This window comes from Aptenodytes patagonicus, chromosome 1 (genome assembly GCF_965638725.1).
Source record: "Aptenodytes patagonicus chromosome 1, bAptPat1.pri.cur, whole genome shotgun sequence".
Classification (NCBI taxonomy): Eukaryota; Metazoa; Chordata; class Aves; order Sphenisciformes; family Spheniscidae; genus Aptenodytes; species Aptenodytes patagonicus.
The window spans coordinates 4482645-4496972 of NC_134949.1; positions in this window are offsets into that span (position 1 = coordinate 4482645).

The window sequence follows — 14328 nt, forward strand, 5'->3', positions numbered from 1 at the left end:
TGCGGAGTCGCACTGGAGCAGATTTATAGATTCTGTGATAAATTTTAAACTATATTTAGGGACTCTGAGGAAACAGGAATGAATAGGCACAGGTCCTGAACTGTGATTCTTGATTGCAGCTGCTTCATAATAGACCTTTTTTTTAAAAGTATCAGTATGGGACAGGAAGTGGAGGAGAATATAGAATTATGCTGAGCCTGGAGAGAGGAGGATCCTCAAGTAGGAATTGAACAGGACCCATGGGAAAGCCAAAAATGAGGAAGGAGGGACTGAACCTATGATGGATTTCTGAACAGTCACCCAGGGTCTTTCCATTTATAGCAGGCAGGATGTTTTCCTTTATGAAAATCCAAAGTTTGTCAGACACTGATAACCTTTCTATAAGAATTTTCATACTGTGTGTACTGTATGTATGTACATAATAGGGATATTGTTGCCTATTAATTTCCATGGGGTGGCTTTTATATAAAATCCGGTACATCAAAAAAGAGTTATGCTTGCATATGGGCCTGTCAACCTTGTTTGTATTTAGTAGACCTTTTCCAAAAGGGTCACGGGAGAGGAAGGTGAAAGACTATGGATTTGATGATGTATATCTGTCCCTGCTGTGTATGCATAGGTATTTCATGGACGGCGCACAGGAATGGCTGTTGTGTTTGCAGTACAGTTGTCCTTTTGCATCAGGGGATATAAAAGCTGGGTGCAGGCTCTGGTAAGGACACCTGTCCTTACCGCCTCATTGGTAAACTGACTTGAAGTTTTATCACACAAACTCCAAGCATCAAATTCAGCATCTCTGCTCTGAGCCACTGTTTCAAAGTGTCCCTTCTCTCTGCTCTTGCCCTTAAAGTGGGCAACACCCAGGTCCTGCTTGGCTTCTGGCTTTAGCAGCGTGTCTCAGATTTCACTTGCCCATGGTGCAGAGGAAATCTGCTCAAACTGTTCCTGACCTGTTTGAGTGGAAGTAGCTGGTCTCTGGGAGGTTTTTTTTAGGGAGAATTGAGTTGGGAGGCAGGTAGGAGGCAACAGGCTTTCCAAGCCTTCGAGTGGTATGTCTCCATGTCTTCTTGCTTCTTGAAGATCTCAGGCTGGTCAAGCACATAAGTGCTTGCTTTACTTGAGTAGGATGGATCGGCATAGAGTGTGTCAGCAGCTCAGACGTGATCTACGATGTTTGGAGAGATGAGGAAATCCTGTGTTTTCACTGAATTTTCTTTCCATTCCCTCTGGTCTACTTGATCCGCATCTCTGACATGATGTCATGCAACTTTACTGTGTATGTAGAGTGAATAACCCTTCAACTCAAATCTACCTTCAAACTTTGAGGATCAGGTCTTCATCCCAGTGTTGCTAAAATCAATTGCCAGGTCTCATTCTCTGCTCACTCCCAGGAATTACTGGGTTCCTCTGACTAAGTTCTCCCTTCAGGCCATTGGATACCTAAATTTTCTCTCTCCTCCACCATAAATCTCCTGCTGGGCTAGGAACATGAACCATTTTTCCTTTAAGGCAGTGGGAAGTCTGTAGTCAATGAGAATCCAGTGGCATGGAATGGAAAACCTCTATCACGCCTATAGAAATTTATTGACTTTGATAAGTGCTTGGGTTAAGATCAATCCAGATAAACATATTCCTGCTGTTGCAGGATAATCACAAAGATTTCTAGGTGGTTTTAGACAGTTCTGTAATATATTTTAAGTGTCGTCTTTGACCATTTTTCAGCTTGGTGACCGACTATGACTTAGGAACAGGTGGACTGCATTACCTAAATGGGGGGTGCACCCTTTCCACAGCTCCTGGGTGCAGAGACATTTGTGTCCACACTAGCTGCAGTAATGGATCAGGAGCAGCGATACGTGTGATAGACTCACAGGCCTGCACGAGCTCTAGCACGCCTCAGCATATCGGAGTATATGTCAGGTGGATGAGCACCTACAAATATAATTAATCAGATTGACCTGAAAAACAGTTTATTCTGCATCCCCTCTGCTAAACCGAAGCCAAACTTTTCCTGTGTACGAAAATGCATGATCTCATTTCAAAAGACCCTGCACTCAAGTGACCGCTCATTCATTTCTGAGTCCATTCCCTTGTTTTATGTACTCCATCCTTAAGGCTTTCCCATGGCCTCTAGCCTTTGCCCAAGTAATTATTTGCTTGCTGCTATTTGCGTTCAGCAAAGCAGGGGCAGCTTGCACCATGAGTGCAGCAGGATTGATTCAGTTGATTCAGCAGTTGATTCAGAAATATGAATCAACTCAGATCCTGATCTTCTGGAAGATGTTGCTTCTGAAAAGGCCCTCTCCTATCGCTTGAGGTCCATCTCTAGAGCCACTGGCACTGATGGAAAGCCTCCTGCCTCATTTGTCAGCTTTGGATCAGCCCTGAGTGAGGGTCAGATGTTGGATTTTCTGGGCTGTCAACGATTCTTGGTCCTCAAAGGAAGAGACAACCTGTCAGAGGTGATCAATAAATGCCATTGCCTGCCCTGGAGTGTGAGGCTTTTCAAAAAGAAACTCCCAGGAGGAGATTCAAGACTGGGATGTAATCTTGACCACACTCAGTTGATATTCAGTGGTGAGGGGGTTATGATGGTCGTAGTCTTCCTTCGAAATGTTCACAGTACTTGTGTCCTCAAGCAATGAAAAAAGAGGTGGAAAAGAGGCGGCCTGATCCTCCTCTGGCACTGCTTTTTTATACCAGTATCCTGGTACATTTATACCTCCTTTATAGCTAAGGAAGGTGGAGTTACACCTTATTTATACTGGACTGGGATCAGCATTTTGGCTGGGTCCTTTACATTTTCATATGGTCAGGAAAAGTCTATCTCTGCTCTCAAGTGAATCAATGTAATTGATTTTGGTGGTGTTAGAGCTGTGAAACTAAGGCTGGAATTAATCCAATAACAAAGTTACGTCCTGAATTATACCCACCAGTTGAACCACGAGAAATAGGAACAACTTTGGAGTTCAAACTCTCTTTGTAGTGAATATCCAAGGAAAAGACTTCTGTTTCTGAAAAATGACATGTATTTAGAGTCCTCTGATCTCTGCAACCTGCACCAGTGTCTGTGGGAGCTGGCCAGTGACTCACTGTGGACACAGAAAATAAGTTTTCTCCCTGAGGTCTCTTACGACAGGTTTCTGACTGTATTTGCTGTGTTACCTGGCTCATTCTGCATGTTCCTCTGCCTCCTTATGCTTGGGGTTAGAAATATCCAGTTGGAGAAATGCCCTTTTCAGGTATATCTAGTCAACTATCATGCGTCATCAGGCTTGAGATTCTTCCCAGACAACTTTGGACCCTACAGAGAAGAGGTTTACTTACAGGTAGTTGTCTGGAGCCTCTCAGCAGTAAGTAGAGAGAAAAAAGCACTTCCAAGGTTTGAATTTTACACATTTTAGACAGTCATTTTAGGATGTCAACCACAGCCTGGAAGTGCCCATTTCTTTCCACTGAGTAGCTCTACTGAAGATATTGGCTTTGCCAGTACCTGGAGGTAGGAGAGAGAAGTCCCACCCCAGGCATCAGTGCAAAATTTGCAAGAATTGTCTTCGTGCAAGGCAAGGGTGACTTTGCTGACCTTCAACCTTTGCACAGAAGATTTTCTAGTTAGTTTGAAAGTGGTCTGGCACTACTTGATAGCAAGGAATTTTCCAAGGAATACAGCAGGTAGAGTAGGAAGGAGACTTCTATCGCTTCCCACCTAAAAAACCCCTCCTAAAATGGCATCCCAGCGAAGTCCCCCATGCCCAAACCTTTTCAGATCTGGCTATCTTTGTTTTTATCAGCACTGTCAATGTTGCATTCGGTGCTGCAGTGATTCTTCCTTAACCTTATTATGATCAACTAATTTACATGAATCAGGTTTTCCTTTTGGTCTCAGACATGGTATCAAAAGGGCTTCTGGCAGCAGCAGCAATAATTATAGGCACAAATTATTTTAATATTTATCTTATCTAACATCTGAGCATGTAATTGGAGGGCACCCAGACACAGAAATGATGTTAAAGGAGCTTGAAATGCCATTGTATAAGTAAATAAACAAACACATATATACTTTGATTCTCAGCTACATAGAATTAATGCTTCACACATCTTAAGGGGGTGTTATTTCACTGTTAAAGCACTGTTAAAACACTAAAATCAAGTCAGGACTCCTGAGTCCTACTTTAACTTGTGCATTTAACCAGTCACAAAATTATGGTCATGTAGACACAAATCTATGAAGTAGCCTTTAATTAATTATATACTTTTTTTTCCTTGCCCACATTAGCTTTCAAGACTTTATCTGGGATGGTGGAAGAGAGGTTTAGGCTCCAATGCCTATTTCAGTAAATTGTTAGGTTCTCATCTTTTTGTACATCTGAAAAATGAGGCTAATTAGGCTCGTGTCATCAAACATTGCAAAACCATTTGAGATGCAAAGTATTGTATCATCTCCTCCATTACGCAAGAATAACAATACATTTCTGAGTGTGATGTTAAAAGTTTCAAAGCTAAAAGAACAGAATAATGTGGCTGCCATAACAGTCCAGACCCCGTCCAACTCCAATTAGTGACCTCAGAAATGCCCAAACCCTTTTTACAATACACCTACTTAATATTATGGTACTTTGCCATGGCAGGAACTAGCTGATGCTCTGTCTGAGAATTACTGTTTTCTGAGGACAAAGTCCTGATAGATCTTCTAAATCTGCAAGGATACCAACCCACAAAGGACGGCTGTGCAAAAATTAGTGGGTTGTTTCAGTTGCCAATCTTAAAAAGTTAGAGATTAATAACACGAAAAATAATCCTGGCTACTAAAGATGGTGTTAGATTATGGCACTGCATTGGTTTCTTCTCACAGGAACTAAGTAACTGGTGGAGCAAACAAGTTCATAGTCTTCCTGCAGCTGGGTATTTTTTTAAGTTGGATTTACTAAAAAATAGGATGTGAAAGGGATGGAGAATCATTTAAAAAACTGGGCTTGAAGCTGACTGAAAAAAGCTGTGGGGAAATTAATCTCCAAATGTATAATTTAAACATTTTCAAAATGTTTCTCTTTTGGAAATGTATTTGCTTTCATGTTTCCAAAGCAAAATGTTTTGCTTTTTCATTTTGAAAAGGCACTCTTAATAAAAACCTGACTTACCTTAAAAAAAAGAAAAGAAAAAAATTAATAAGGTTATTTAACATAAAAATTAGACGGTCAAACTGAACAAAATATTTTGCCTTGACCTATAATTCATTTAAAAAAAAAAATTCAGCACAAAATTAAAAATGAATGTTAACTCTCCTTAAATTTTTTATTCAGTTTCTGAATGGAACCCCTCCTCACCTTCTAGCAAAGGGTAATTTTTTTTTTTTCCAGATCATTCTTGAGCTTAATCTGCTCTATTTGTGATCAATAATCAAGCTAGGCCAACATGGCCTAACTTCAGAAATCCCATCATTAACATGGATCCTGACATTTTAATGCTCTCTTTAGACACCCTATAGAGATATCCAGTGTAAGGAAAGCTTTATTTTATCTATGAGTGACATATTGACCAGTACCCATGAATGAGTTCGTACATTCCTGTCCAGGCAAAACGATGAACAATAATAATGACACTGTGTAAAAACAGCGTGCGTACACACACACACACACAGAGAATGAAGAGCTGGACTTCTTGGCTGGGCATATAAATCTAAAGGCTTTCAACTACATAGTTATCAATTCAGCTGTCAAATAATTGTACCACTTCCCACTGGATTTTTGTCATGAAGATCTCTGAGGCCATCTTACCAGAAGAGCACTAACAAGTAAAGGAGATGAGAGTTTGCCTGCACTAACAGAATAGCTCAGTTGGTATCCTCTCCTCTCCTCTCCTCTCCTCTCCTCTCCTCTCCTCTCCTCTCCTCTCCTCTCCTCTCCTCTCCTCTCCTCTCCTCTCCTCTCCTCTCCTCTCCTCTCCTCTCCTCTCCTCTCCTCTCCTCTCCTCTCCTCTCCTCTCCTCTCCTCTCCTCTCCTCTCCTCTCCTCTCCTCTCCTCTCCTCTCCTCTCCTCTCCTCTCCCTCTCCTCTCCCTCTCCTCTCCTCTCCCTCTCCTCTCCTCTCCTCTCCTCTCCTCTCCTCTCCTCTCCTCTCCTCTCCTCTCCTCTCCTCTCCTCTCCTCTCCTCTCCTCTCCTCTCCTCTCCTCTCCTCTCCTCCCCTTCTTTCTCCCAATTCTGGGCCCTAGTGTTGGGGTGGGGTAGATCTACATGGGCCTTCTCCCAAAATGAACAAAGGGGCACCATTTCACCATTGCCTTTCCAAGAGAGCTGCTTATCTCAACAGAGGGACTCCAGGGACAGCACTAGGCTCTGTGCAGCGCAGGTAAAAAGGCTCATCCTGAAGGGTAGGTGTCTTGGCAGGTTCATGGATTGGGCATTGTTTTAGTTTGTTAGGACAGATTTTTGGAAGGCTGCTAAGGCATGGCAATGCATTGGCTTCTTCCAAGGCTTGGGGTACTGGCAGGGAAAGAGAAGTGGGCCTAGATGTGCCAAAGTCACGTATTTTCACAAGTCCTTCAGCTGCTCCCCTATAATCCAGGAACGTAGGGGTGTAAATCCCAATCTAATATCATAGTTATGTTTGATCTACTACTAATAATAGCTCCACCTACTTGACATGGGGCATAACTCACTGACATTTGTAAGTCCATCTGGGTCTTACAAGTAAGATACAGCATGAATCAAACATGCTGTAATAAAAACAGTGCTGACATTGCCATTTTATTTTAATTCTTGCTAACAGGGGCCTTGCCAGCCTGGAACTGGGGGTTCCTGCCATGAGAACTCCCAGCAGAGAGCCCATGAAAATAATTTTCTCATGTTGCCTTTTATCTCCCATTTCTAGAAAGACTAACACACACACACACACACAAATCCCCTGGGAACATACCCGGGCTGTGCCCAGAGTTTGATTTAAGTGGGGAACAACCTGTTGGGTCAAGAGAAATGGTTAACTGCAGCAGTGCTCAGTTACCTCTGCATGACCTTCCTTGCAAATGTGGACGGGAGTTTCGCTGCGGTGCCGCAGATATTGGATGACTCTGTTAGTGCTGTTGAAAGACAGGGGTGATAAATAGCGTTTGAGCCATGTTTCTCCCCTCCTTCAGGCAGAATTTGAGAATCTCAGGTATACGGCCTTGGGAGAGTGATTCACGAGGTACCACTTGCACTGGCTTCCTCCGAGGGAGAAAGCTGACACTTCCAGGACACTGACCTCGAGCCTGTACGCATTTTAAATGTTTCAGCACCCTCAGGAAAACCACAATTAGACATTGCCTCCCTGTATTTAACACCCAGAGACCAGCAAAGCACACGGCTGGGGAGCAAATGTTTGAAAAACAAATGTCAGAGATTAAAAAAAAAAAAAACAAACCCCAAAAAAACCTCTGACACCAGTTGGGTGTATTTGAGCTTGTTTGGAAGTGAGCTGAATACCTTTTTCCACCTCCCCACACCATCACATCGCAGAAAAACAAACCCTCAGCCAAAAAAAAAAAAAAAAAAAGGCAAACCCACACAGATTTTGCACTTTGTAGAGGCAAGACGGTGCTTCAAATCTGCCTTCGTTATACAACTATGTCTGGTCAGGCTGAGCCTTGCACCCGCTCCTCGTGCCTTCCCCTCCCGTGCAGCACATGAGCTCTAGACGTTGGCAGCTGAGTGTAGGCAGGATCTCAGATATCACAGCAATACAAATAAATAGAGAATAATGAGATAAAATATACAGGCAGATGGAGGGGCTGATAACAAGATAGGCTGATAGGGTGGTCAGGGTAACTGCGCTTCAGCACATGCATAAATACGTGGGTTGTGCCCCTTACCCTAGGGGCAAAATATCCAGCATCCAACATGACACACACGCGGCCATTCAGCCAAAAATACTCCAAAGCCTATAGTAAGACTAAACCTTCTCATGTGCAACACGTTTAGAGTAACAGAACTTTCTATAAAAAAAAATCTTTTTTTAATGGCAGATATTTGTAAGTGGGACAGGTATAATTTGACCCCAAGATTTCAAGAAAAAGTTAAACAAATATAACACTCCAATATTGCCCCCACCCATCACCACCCTTTTAGGTAGGCCAATACCCAGGTACTAATCTGAGAGCTGCTTGTGTTAGGAGAAATGTCCAAATGGCCGTGGGAGGAGTGATTTTTTGTTACATTTCCAAACTTTCTGCTATGAGGGCCACTAAGGAGAATGTGAGGGTCATGAGCTGCAGCTTTTTTCTTGACACTTGACCGGCTTTTCAGTGTGCAAACATTACTGTAGACCTGTACAAGCTCAGTGGTGATCCTGAATTTCTGCCTGTAAGCATCACGCTGTCTGTGAGCCCCTTCCTAGGATAATGGCCACAAAAAACTGCTCTATTTATGGTCTGGTTTGATACAGAGTCTGTTACTTGCTGGGTACTTTTGCCAAAGCACTGGTGATGATTTGGAACACTGTCTTGTCTCATGCTTACTTACTAAATTCGGCTTTTGGTAACAAGAAATTAGCATTTTGTACTGTATGGTGTGGAGGGGAATGTATATATTTTAATAAATAGTACATTTTTACCAGGAAGGAAAACACTGGTTGAATTTGCTGCAGAAATTTGTAACCAAAATAAATAAGGGAAGTGTTTAAAAAACATGGCATGTAGATATTTTTAGGGTAAAATGTTTCCTTTATGGAAATAACAATTTGATTTGACTTTTTTAAACTGAAGCTTTTTGCGTTTTTCATTTCCAAATGGCATTTTCTTTGAAGAATTGACATAGTTTAGGGGAAAAAAAAAAGAAAGAAAGAAAAGTTTTAAATGACTTCCAAATGATACTCAGCATTTCATGTTCAGCTAAAGAAAATGTTTTGGGCTGACTCAAATGACTTTTTTTTGTTTGTTTCATTAAAACCAAATGAAAACCTTCAAACTTCCCGTTTAGCTTTGCTTTGACTTTGTCATTTTTTTTTTCCTCCACACTTATTATGCTTGGCCATGCCAGTGGAAAATGCAGTAATTCACTGAAGTGAATCACCACTGGTGACCTCTTTGAAAATACTTTTGGTGATACACCTCAAACATCTCCAATCCTTCCCGTCTTTCCTCAGGTCTGATCATTTGTTAATTAAGCATTGCCACACAGTGCCGAGGGAAAAAGCTATTACCACAAAATGAATGCAAGGTTTTATGTGACCTGGCTGGAAATATTGGGACCGTCAGTTTTCCAAGCAAGGACAAAACCTGAGATTCTTGGAGTGTTTCCCCCTCAAACTACAGAAGGCAATTCTGCATCACTGCCGGGAGTCATCTGTCCATGTAAAGTGGTCAAGAACGCAGCCACTGCAACAACTAGGTAAATTTGGCTAAGAAATGATGTTTTTTTCTATGGTTAAACGACATGTTCCAAGCCCCAGTGTTGCCTTGTCTGGGACGTTTCACAAAGGGTAATCAGGCACTGGTGAAAAAAAACAAACCAAAACCAAACCTGAACTTTCTGTGGATGCGCAATGCAAACAAAACCACAGCTTTGCCTTCCCCACCCTTGCACCAAAACTATGTTGAGGTTTTGGAAAGTATATTCATATTTTCATTTTCACTCCTCCAAGGTAGGACAAGAAGCAGGATGTGCTGAAATACCACAAAGGGCCGTCTGGCCTGGGTAGGTTTCCAGCACACTTCTGCAGACCCTAGGACGGCTCTTGTTCGTGAGCGGGTTTGGAGGTGGGCCTTTTCCCGTGAGTTGAAACCTTCACCCAGCCTCGTCATTCTAAGCCTAAAAATTGAGTCTTTGTTGTGGGTGACTGAGAATGACCCTGGCTTACGGATGTAAAAAGGGCAAAATAAAATCTTCACTCCTAAACTAATCTTACAGTTGAGACCTGTCACTAGTCAAGTCCCTATTAAGGCTGAAAAAATTTCTGCTCTCATTGAAATCAGGGTGAATTTTACCTCTACCTTGAAACAGAGCAGAGGTGGGCCAGCAGATAGGGACCGGCAGCAGAGGAGTCAGGGAGAATAAAGCAAGATTGTTTAATAGAAGAATTACAGTCTTTTATTTGCATTGTTTCTTTTCCCCAGCTCCAAGCTTTGCATAAAGCTGTTTTTGTTGAAACATCGTGTTGGGCTATGGTATTGGATTGACAAAAAGGCATTTATGCTGGGGTTTAATGCAGCACAGAAACAAGGTATAGTTGCTTTAAATGAAAATCAAGGGTAGGCAGCCTCCTGAGAGCCTCAAAGTTTAAACAAATTACAAGAAGTATTTCTCAGGTGAAATTGGAAAGGATGCTCTCTGATGCAGAAAAATGGCCATGAGTCCTCTCTGTTCACACCGTCTTGGATATTGTAAGGAGCTTTCTTGTGAAACTGTTTGCCAAACCAGAAGTCCTAAATTGAAATGTGTTGACAGAAAGAATCTTACTACTTATTTATAATTTAAATACATCTTGAGGCAGGTTATGAGATGATACGGGTAAGTCATAATCCACCCTCCTTCCTTCCTCCCCGCATCCTGGTGTTCCTTCCAGCACCGGCTGGGGCTGCCAGGCATTCGGCGTTTCGGGTGCTGATGCTGGGCGTCATCCCTTTGCCCTGCGTTTCAGAGAGGGGCGAGGGTGCTGGGAACTTGGCAGGATCAGGCCCTTCACCTCATGCAATCCTATGACCCCGAGGGAGCCCACACACAGATTTGTTCCGTAACACATAACAAACAACTTCATTTTACTTAAAGGGAGGGAGATGAGCACTTTGAGCAAATGATGCATTAAATCAGGGCTGCCAGCTGCACCTTGATGCAAGTGCTTTATGCCAAGATCTGTCTATCTATCTATATAATCTCTTATATTCCCAGCTATTCCTGCTCATCTATCTATCCATCCATCTCTCTCACTCTCTCTCTGTATATATCTTCCTTATTTCAAACTCTTTCTGTCTATCTGTCTCTTAATCTATCTACTTATTTTGATGGCTGTCATCAGAATAGCATCTATTGTGGTGTTTTAACTGTGCTGGCAAAAGACACATTACAATTTCCCTGACAAAATTACAGTTGCGTGGAAATCAGGCCCCAGTTTAGCTTGACTGAAATCAGGTGAAAACAGCAGGTGGGCTTTATTGTCCAGTGGTCAGAGCCTGGAGCTGGGGTTTCGGGGCTGTAGGATCTTGTCCATGGTCTGCTGTGGGATTGTCTTCTTGCAATCTCTCTCCTGCCCTCATAAAGTTTTCCTCTTTTTTCTCATTTCTACACTCTCCGGGCCTGCTGTGGGCATCATAAATAGGTTTCTATTTTTCGCCTAGAAAACTGGCCCATGGGCTTTGTGGCACATATAGATGTGGCACTTAGGGACATGGTTGAGTGGGACTTGGCAGTGTTAGGTTTACGGTTGGACTCAATGATCTTAAAGGTCTTTTCCAACCTAGATGGTTCCATGATGCTATGATTCCATGATCTCTAGGTGCTACTGAAAGGAAAGGACATCTTGTTTTCCCCATACTCTGCCCTCACATGTGAGAGGTCCCCTCCATCTCTCTTTAAAGGCATCTGGGGGGCAGCTGCCATTTTGCGTTTGAGCCTAGTACAGGTAACTAGTTGTACTCTCTCCTCTCAAACTATCAAATTTTAAGCTTTTTTTTTCCTATTTATTTTTTGCTTTCTGTCATCTGAAAGAAAATGAATCTGACCCTTTCTCTTCTCCCCCCCATCCCTTCTCTCTCTGTTGTCCCTGTGTTTTACTCTCTGTATATAATAAAACACATGCTTAGCTTACTTGGATTGTATTCACATGTATTAACTTCTACAGCCTGCAGCGAACAATGCAAACCCATCCTAGTAGGGAAATAACAGTAGCTGCGCATTGGCTGGTAAAGGCAGAGGAAGAGTTTCAATGTACACAAGGAAATCGAACCTCCGATTTGCATAAGACTAGACTGTGCTAATTTGTTAAGTGAATAGATAGATGAGAAACAAAAACATGCCTTAAAGCATGCACGGATGGTTACTGCAGAAACCAGTACCCAAAATGGGTCAGATCCAGAAGGGAAGCCGGCAGAGCCCACTGGCTGCTGCTGCTGGAGTTGGTCTCGATCAAAGGGCGAATAAAAAGCAAATATTCATCTGCTGCATGAAACCGCAGCCCTTGCATTTGAAAGGCAGCAGGGAGCCGCCTGGCACTAAGGGATGCTCCAGAAGTGATGGTATATCCAGGGATGTGTGCAGGATTTCCCAGGTCCCCCAGAAACCTAGGATTATTTTTTTTTTCAGGGTTCACCATCCGTATCAGCCTTCCCAGAGTTTGGCAGAGAAGTTTTGCTGCCTCACTCACACAGAGTGAGGCAGATGGGAACACGGTCTCATTTCCTCTCCTTTCCCAGTGAAGTGCTTGCCACTCTTGCAGACAAAACTTAAATTTCCCAAGGGAAATGAAATCAATGGAAGTCTCTGGGACTTTCCCTCTTCATTACCTATGAAAGAGACAGTCTTTAGGTCTGTACTCAAGAAACATGATCACCTCCAGCAGCAAAGAGAGACTTGATATTAGCCATCACATGAATGTACACACACCTATGAGAGAGAGAGAGAGATATGTGTGTATGTGTACATATATATATGTGTGTATATATATAAATCCAGCTGAGTAGGTTTTCCATGTTGAATAAATACCTGGGATCCCCAGGATCAGACAGTTTGATGAAATACACTTTTGCTAAGCATTTGCTATTTTCTCCACCAACTTGATTTATTTAACTAACAATAAGGAGTGATCTCGGAGCAAGAACAAAAATAATCCTTTCTCGATGCGAAAAAGCTCTAAAATAATAAATGCCAAGAGCTCGCTGAGATGAAAGACCTGAGGTGGTTGTTCTGGAGGAAGGGAAGCTGCTTTGTGGAAGTGCAATAATATTTTCCTTGCCTTAAGACTATGAAGGCTTTTCTGTTCATGCTTTCCCCTGGAGCTTTAGCAGGATACGGCCGTGTTATTACACCTTTGAGAGCGCACAGCCAGGCGATAGCTGCATTAGCAGGTGTGTTAGGGGTTGCAGTGAAACTTTACAGTCAGGGCTTGTTTTCAGGAATCTGTTTGATTATGTCTTTAAACAGTACAGCTAGGTGGCAAGAGACCGCAGCAAACTGCTCCCTGTAGATGAAGTCCTGGGTGGCTCAGAAACATTGCAACGTTTCTAGCTGGAGGTTATGTGAGCCCCTCAGGTTGCTGAGCTGGGTATCTATGAAGGCTATCGCCACTGCTGCCTGCCTTTGGCTTGCTTCTGGCTGATGCCACTGAATGGGGAGATATTGGTCATGATCCTTCCAGCATTTACTGAAAGATGCCTGAACACAGAGGAAGGTGGTACAGGGACCTGTAGAGAGCAGAATGGAAGTAAATGTAATGTTTTCCTGGAAAAGTAGCAAATGCAGTAAATAACATGGGAAGGAACTTCAGGGGTGAGGGAAGTCAATCTCTTGCTCTCACCTCGAGGTCTCTGAAGACAGGTTCAGCTATACTCCTTATGGGCTGATATTTGTCAGCGGTTCTTAAAACCTCCTTTTCCTGCAATTAATACACTCACCATTAGAAAGAATTCATCTCGTCTTGTCTGATGTCTCCAAGGAAAAACACAAGACTTCATAGTATCCCTAAACCACCAATTACTTATTAGTTACATGGCAAGCCCAGGAGATCACAAGTTGCACCTCGGGCAAACAGCCGTTACCCATTATGGAAAATAACGATCTGACTTTTGGATAACTGAAAGGGGAGGATCATGAGTGAGGCGCTCAATTTGTCAGAGAACTGCCAACCATTTTATAGCTGGGAATGGCTGAGAAGTTATCTCCTCTGCTGGCAAACCACAAGGGAAAAATATGCAGCTATCAAAGGGGTTCATGAACCTAGATACATCGCTGGGCTTGCTGCTTTTCCACTGGGCATTGGCAGCCCTCTGGCCTTCTACCGTATGGGATATCCAAAGAGGGCCAATGAGATACGAGCTCTGAACGTGGGCGTAGGCTGAGTGAGAAGTTGGATTGCCAATGGGAAGGGCTGTAAGACTTTGCCTTGTCAACAGTTCTATGGGTACTGCTTTACACTCTTCATAATCATATTTACCAAATTCATTAGCTATGCAAAAGAAGTTAACAGGCATCTTTACTCTTGCAAACCCATCACAGCCAAGAGACACGAGTGTCTCCCATTTCTATAAGTGACTTTCTGCATGTTCAGGTTTTGTATATCCTCTCTGGCCAGGACGTCCCAAGGAGAGGTGGCCTGTCCACTTGCTTGTTTTTCTCCTGATGTGGTGGTGGTGTATTGTCCCCTTCACTGT